Source organism: Schistocerca cancellata, chromosome 3, assembly GCF_023864275.1.
Source record: "Schistocerca cancellata isolate TAMUIC-IGC-003103 chromosome 3, iqSchCanc2.1, whole genome shotgun sequence".
NCBI lineage: Eukaryota > Metazoa > Arthropoda > Insecta > Orthoptera > Acrididae > Schistocerca > Schistocerca cancellata.
Window position 1 is genome coordinate 211,431,196 of NC_064628.1, and position 6,938 is coordinate 211,438,133.

The window sequence follows — 6,938 nt, forward strand, 5'->3', positions numbered from 1 at the left end:
CTATCTGGGATGTCATCAAAAGGGAGTTGGGAAAAAAAGAGGAGAGTGTATCCAGCATAGAAATAAGACAGTGCAGTAATTTAATTAAAGAAATGAATGCAGTCGCAACAGTCTTAAATGAGCACTTTCTAACAGCTTCTGAGAAAACTGGCTGTAGAGGTTCAGTCAATGCAATGCAAGCGTCTAGCATAATTATTCCAAATTTTGAAATGATTAGCAAATTTTGTAGAATCAACCATAAAGGGGGTGGGACATGTATTTATGTTAGGACAGGGGTAGAATCAAGAGAAATTAAATGTAAACTAAAATGCATAGAAAAAGATTTTGAATACAGTATATGTGAACTAACCAAATTAAAAATTACTATTGTGTGTTTGTACCGATCACCACTGGGCAACTTTGCCATTTTTATGTAAAACCTTGAGGGACTGCTGAATGAACTTAAACATAATGTAATTGTTCTTGGTGATTTTAATGTTAACTTTAAGAATGATTGTAGTAGACAGCAGGAACTGTGCAATTTGTTTTTGTGTCATAATATGATGGCAACTGTAAATGAAGTTACCAGATGCGGAAATATGTCTGAAACTATAATAGATCAAGTATTTATAAACAAGGACAAGTGTGAATATAACACTGAAGTAATTGACACTGGTTTCTCGGATCACAAGGGTATCAAATTGAGTTTAAATATCACATCTTACAAGGACCCTGTTATCAATAATAATTACAGGGAAAGGAGATTTATAAATGATGACAGCATAAGAATTTTTAATTACATTCTGGAAAATAACAACTGGGGGACTGAATCAAGTGGTGATGTCAACACTATGTTTGACTCACTCCTTGAAAGCTACAAACACTGCTTCGATGTTGCCTTTCCTATAAAAAGAGTCAAAAATAAACATAAAACCAAAACATGGGTTACACAGGGGATTAGAAAATCATCAGACACTCTCAGAAAGTTAAATAAATCAGCCAGGAAGAATGTAGTACTGAAAGCACATGTGAAATGTTATAGAAGCCTGTACAAGAAAGTAATAATTGCAGCTAAGAAGCTTGATAATGATACCTATATTGAGAAAGGTAACAACAAAATGAAGTCAACTTGGGAGGTAATAAATAAAAATATAGGTAGACACAAAAGAAAAGATACCAGCTTTGTCATTAAAAGTGGGGGTAAAACTGTTAAGGACCCACTTCAGATTGCCAACATATTTAATGAACATTTCACAAATATAGCCATAAATTTAATTAAAAGTAAATGCAATTCCAATCCCCATGAATGACATGACAATGTTCCTTTATCCAGTAACTGATTCAGAGGTACTAAATGCTATAAATAAGTTAAAAAATAAAATGTCATGTGGGTGTGATGAGATTCCTGACAAAGTCATTAAGCAAAGTGCAAGAAACATAGCCTCGCATCTCACTGAAATTATAAATGAATCTTTTAAGACAGGGGTGTTTCCATCAAAACTTAAAATGTCTACTATAAAGCCACTTTACAAGAATGGTGATAAATATGATGTTAGTAACTTTAGGCCTTTATCAATGTTGTCAGGTTTCTCAAAAATAATAGAAAGGATAATGTATCAGAGACTATACAAATTTCTTATTAAGAATAGAATATTGGTTAATGCGCAAAATGGTTTCCGTAAAAATAAATCAACTGAAACAGCTGTCTTCAATTTTTTGCAACTTGTTCTAAATTCCATAAACAGAAAAGAATTAAATTGTGGATTGTTTTTAGACTTATCAAAGGCCTTTGATGTCATCGACCATAAGTTACTGCTTAGGAAGTTATATGCCTATGGGATACGTGGAGTTGCCCACAAATGGTTTGAATCATATCTGTCAGACAGGTATCAGAAGGTGGAGATAAGCCAGGCAGATAGGACATATTCATCAAGATTCGAGAGAGTTTTGTATGGAGTACCCCAGGGATCTGTATTAGGGCCATTACTGTTTTTAATATTTATCAATGACCTACCAAGTCAACTATCTGAAGCAGAGGCAGTACTGTTCGCTGATGATACAAGTTTGTTTGTTAAAGCAAATAGTGAAGCTGACTTACAGGAAAATGTCACATTAGCAACAGACGAAGCAGACAGATGGTTTAATGAAAACAGACTCATTGTGAATGCCAAAAAAACAACGTGGATCAGCTTCAGACATATTACAAATAAAATAAAAACTAACCTTACAGTAGAACTGGGTAAGTGTAAGATTGAACAAGCATCATACACTAAATTCTTGGGAGTATGGTTTGATGAACACTTAAGATGGGAAAAGCATGTAATATCATTGAACAAAAAATTAAGTCAAACATGTTATATGCTTAGAATGCTTAAAAGCTCATGTAATATTAAAACAGTGTTATGTGTTTATTTCTCATTCATGCACAGTTTATTAAGATACGGCGTACAGTTTTGGGGGAACACCAGTCTAACAAAACACTCATTTAGACTACAAAAGAAGGCAGTCAGAATAATAAAAGGTATAGGATATAGAGACTCTTGTAGGCAAGCTTTCAAAGAATTAAAAATCATGACACTACCATCTTTATACATATATGAAAGCATATGTTTCTTAAAAGAACACGAGGAATTTTCTACATTAAACAGAGAATTTCACAACTACGAAACAAGGAATAGGAATGATTTCCACAGAGAAATTCATAAAACAGCTATGTATCACAAAAGTGTACTATACCAACCCAAAATCCTCTACAGTGCTCTCCCCAAAGAACTAAAAATAATACCAAAACTGTACATATTTAAAAGAGAATTAAAAAACATGTTATTGAGCAATAGCTTTTACAGTATTGAAGAGTTTATGAATCGTTGACAATAAAAGCGCAGTTAATATTTCCCTGGCATGATAAATATGTGTAATTGCTCACATTTAAATACTTGCCGTTTCTATGAAATTGTGAAACGGTGTTAATGTAAGAATGTAAATAGTCTTTGATGTGAGAATCCCTAGTTTTTTTTTTTTTTTTTTTTTTTTTTTTTTTTTTTTTTTTTTGTACGTTGTTATCCTACTTGTATATTTTTGTGTTAATGTTCTAAAAGTTCTATTAAAATTGTAATGTCTAAGTGACAAGTAAATTCAATTACAAATTTTCATGTATATGTATTTTAAACTGTAATGTTTATTGACAAGTCCTATGTCATTTCGATGATGTACTACAAGGACGCTAATAAATTGAATTGAATTGAATTGAATTGAATTGACTTCTGAAAGGATCTGGTCTGTGCAAAATTAATCAAATGCTCTTAGCCCCAGTTACAGTCAGTGAAGTGAAAAAGGATCATCACTAAAATGCAAACCAAAATGTCATCTGGCTTTGATAATATCTCCACTAAGGTACTTAAACATTGCCATGATGCCATTTGTGTAATACTTTGCCATATATTTAATGAATCGCTTCGACAAGGTATTGTCCCTGATAGAATGAAGTATGCCGATGTGAAGCCACTGTTCAAGAAGGGGGGGAAAAACTGATGCTTCTAACTACCGCCCTATATCCCTTTTAACATGCTTCTCCAAAGTTCTCAAGAAACTGATGCATAGGAGAATTGCACAACACCTGAATTTCCACAAGGCTCTTAGTCAATGCCAATTTGGTTTCCAATCAGGCTTGTCAACTGATGATGCCATATTCTCCTTTACTAATAATGTTCTAGAGGCACTGAACAATAAATTGGCTTCAGTTGGTATTTTTTGTGACTTAACCAAAGGCTTTGACTGTGTGAGCCATGAAATCCTCCTTTCAAATGCAGCCTATTATGGTTTAACTGACACAGTGGGAATGTGGCTCAGATCATACCTGACTGACAGAAAGCAGAGAGTATTGCTGACTCATGAAGATGGCTCAATATCTTCATCTGGCTGGGGAACAGTTTGTGTAGGCGTGCCGCAAGGTTTGGTGCTTGGCCCTTTGCTCTTTCTTATTTTTATTAATGACGTTCCTCACGGTTCTAAGACTACCATAAAATTTACTCTTTTTGTAGATAATACATACCTAAAATTGAAAAAAAAACACCTGAAAATGATATTGCATCATCTGCCAACTTGGTGTCCCATGTCCTCCATAAGTGGTTCAGCACTATTCAAGCATAAAGGTGTTTAATGCACTACCGTCTGACATAAGAAATCTTACCAGTGAAATGCCAAAATTTAAGAGTAAATTGAAGGAATATCTTCTGGAAAAAGCGTTTTACTCTCTTAATCTATTCTTTAATGTAACATTGTAACTTGGATGTAATACTTTACTTGTAATATTTGTTATTGCCACTTTGTAACTTAATACATCTTACACCAGTATGGGAATTCGTGTTCAGGCAACTGGCACTATCAAATTCCTGCTAATGTATAGCTTGTAATATGGAAAATTGTAATTTACTATTTTATCATTTTATACCTCTATTGTACCATGGAAAACGCTGAAGCCTGTAAATATTAACGTATTTGGTTTCTTATACACCAATTGCAATTTACATTTGTTAGCATATACAATTAGGCCACTGTGTTAATTTATATTGTGACTCGTTCCATATCCGTGCAATTCTTTTGTATACCGGATCTATGGAACATGAATAAATAAATAAATAAATAAATATGATCTGTAATTTTCTAAACTTTCTAAACACTGTATTGACGAATGGTAAAGACATAACTAAATTCTAGCACCATCTAGTTTGGAACTTGCACAAGATTTTTTCAGTTTTAGCTCTAAAGCATAATTGTATTTATGTTACTATAAATTTGATACCAGAATAAAAGTTCCCAATATTATATAATGATCACAAAATGTAAATTACTTTCATACTGCCAAAAATCATACATCATAACCACCATGTGTGAAGTGTCACCTTGTGGATTTTTTTCCTTAAGGCTTTCATGAGTACATTTCAATGATTTTGCACTTACATCTCATGACATTAAGACAGATGCAATACTGTGTATCTGTTTATGTTGGATGTATTGATTTTTTCTATTTGTTGGTCCATAAAACAGTCTGTGTCACGCATTTGACAAGTGTTAATTCATTTGTCATGAAAATTTACTACTATCTGATGTCATCACAGGTTTCTTATGTATACTCATTTTATTGTAGATCCTTTGAAAATGGCTTAATTCCGTAGTGCATAAGGTGTAACAAAGTCAATAAAAACTGTGGTCAAGATAAAAGAATTATTATAGTGCAACTAAGTTACTGACGTGTGGAATAATAATTCTGTGATAAAGTACTACATGAAATAAAAATCATTACAATCCTCACATTTGGCTTCCAGATCATTCCTGTAAGTACACAAAATAACTTAATCCCTTTTTTAAAGGGGTTTCAAAGAAAGCTGGGTGTGGAGGGCAGGTTTTCTGCTGAAGATGGATGCAACAGGAGAAGATAGTTCTCTTCTTTCTTACTGTTTGTTCACAATAACTGGATCTTCTAGCTCTTAGCATTGATGGTGAACTAGGCTAATACATGATGTGGTGTCTCCATACTGGAGTCAGTAGGTGATTGTGCTGAGCATGCGTCTCCACTGTAGCTGTTGCATAAAGGGAAGGCTCATATTTCATGGCCTGTGATGAACTGGCCAGGTGTAGCTGCTCTGCTGTGAATATGTCAAACTGCGCCATGCCCAGTGGTGCAGGGGCAAGGAGGCTGTGTTCCCTGTGTTGCACTTCTGTGAAGGTGGCAGAATGTTCAGCTGCTTGTTCAATCAGATGTTTGGACAACATATAGAATTTCAAAGCCCGGTGATGGCAGATAAGATCACATCATTGATGCAGCATAGAACAACACAGGCTGGATGTTATACTGCTGCCCAGCTGTTCAACAATTCTGGCTGGTCTGGGCAGGTTTAAATTTAGCTGTCCCCACTTGACTTTGCAGAAGTATTTGCATTTGTGTGTCATGCAGAAATGATCTGGAACAGAGACAATGACTGAAATGGCTGTTGTAATGTGCCAATCAATCAACTTGAAGAAGCTTCCCGAGGCTGCCCCACTCCCAGCCCATTGACACAGGAAGTCTTGATGATATGGGACTGGCAACTTCTGCTGGCATGCTGCCCACACAGATGGGCAATCAATATCTGTTTCCTTGTGTGCAGCTTTTGGCTCCAATAGAGTGTGGCCACTACTGACTGCCCAAAAAGAACATTTGTGCTTTGACTGAACAGACTCTTTAGTTTGACTTCACTTTCATTTCTGCAGGCTTCTTGTGTAATCAGTATTTGCAAATAAAATTGTGTTCAGTAAGTTAACGTGTATTGGTGCCACTTTTCCTTCATCTACTGCAGGGGGTGCCCCTGAACTTGTTTTTCTTTATCTGTGTTTTATTCTGATGTCTGTTTATGGTGTTGTGTGTGTGTTCACTATAAACAATGAACTGTTCACTGTACAATGTACCAAATCCTTTGTTTCCTGCTCATGTCTTGGCTCCAGACTGTGAAGCTCAAGAGTTCCTGTTGATGCACACCACAATTAAAAAAGGGGCAGGAGCATTTACTTCCACAAGTGACACATGTGAGTTCCCTAAACTATCCAAGTTCACAGCTTAAGTGTCTACTCAATGTCATGCAGACCTTAACAATCCATAAGCTGCACAGTCTCATGAACATACATGTTTCAGACTCCACATGTGAGTACACAACATATACCGGTGTTCAGTGATTATTGAACAATTAAGTACTAATCGTACAATGCACCTCAGTGTACTGTATGATTAACAGATTTGTTTTCTGCACATCTACTGCTACCATTTTTGACAGCCACAGCTGTACTACAGCTGTTGGTTGACTGCACCTTCCACATTCCATCTACTCACGCTGCCCCTATCACAGAGGCATCTGGCAATGCAACACACCATGCGCTATCACCTCAAAAATGCAAACTGCTACTGCAGCTAACTGACCACAGTCTTC